The sequence below is a fragment of the Miniopterus natalensis genome, unplaced genomic scaffold, assembly GCF_054644295.1.
Source record: "Miniopterus natalensis isolate mMinNat1 unplaced genomic scaffold, mMinNat1.hap1 Scaffold_80, whole genome shotgun sequence".
NCBI classification, from domain to species: Eukaryota; Metazoa; Chordata; class Mammalia; order Chiroptera; family Miniopteridae; genus Miniopterus; species Miniopterus natalensis.
The window spans coordinates 92,501-93,184 of NW_028270006.1; the positions used below are offsets into that span (position 1 = coordinate 92,501).

At 57.5% G+C, this 684-nt stretch overlaps 1 long non-coding RNA gene across 1 annotated transcript in view; it reads left to right on the forward strand.

Annotated features, from left to right (window-relative positions):
* The window catches only part of LOC148090212 (uncharacterized), a 1,288-nt gene extending 1,056 nt beyond the window's left edge, over positions 1–232 (forward strand). Inside the window, exon 3 of the long non-coding RNA XR_015713964.1 lies at positions 1–232. This exon is cut by the window's left edge and continues 205 nt beyond it. This is a non-coding gene — a long non-coding RNA (uncharacterized LOC148090212).
* Positions 233–684: the final 452 nt, after the last annotated feature.

The following is a 684-nucleotide window of genomic DNA, read 5'->3' on the forward strand; positions in this document are numbered from 1 at the left end:
GTGCAACAGGGGCGGAAGGAGGCCTGGTCGCTTTAGACCTTGTCTCTCGCGTGGACTACGTTCCCACCGCCTAGCCTATCCGTCTCGTGGGCGAAAGGGAACGAACCCTGACCCTTCACCCTGGGAGGCTCCGGGGTGACCGAGAAGCCTTCCTTTTTTTCCTTGTTTCGGCATTTTTCTCTGGAGTGTGTTGGGAAAGGGTTCGTAAGAGCGCCGTGTTTCCTTCTTTTTATTTATTTAATTTTTGCTTCATAGGTCACCGATGTCCCTTTCCCTCCCCGATGACCCACTCGGCCCCGTCCCACTCCCCGCCATGGTCCGCGTCCTTGGGTTGTGCCGACAGGCATATCAACGCTTTGGTTCCTCTCTCCTCGTCCACCCACCCCTCCACCCACCGTCCTCCAACCCTTGGCTCCTTCTTTTTAAAATGGAATCTTTTTTTTGGAATATATCTTGATTGATTTCAGAGAGACGAAAGGCGAGGGAGGGAGGGAGGGAGAGAGAGAGAGAGAGATAGAGACATCGATGACGAGAGAGTCATGGGCCCGCTGCCTAGCCCGCAACCCGGGCATGTGCCCTGACCGGGAATCGAACCCCGACCTCCTGGGTTCCAGATCGCTGCTCCACCGCTGAGCCCCGCCCGCCCGGCCGGTTGACCTAAGACTTGGGCCCTGGACCCGAGCC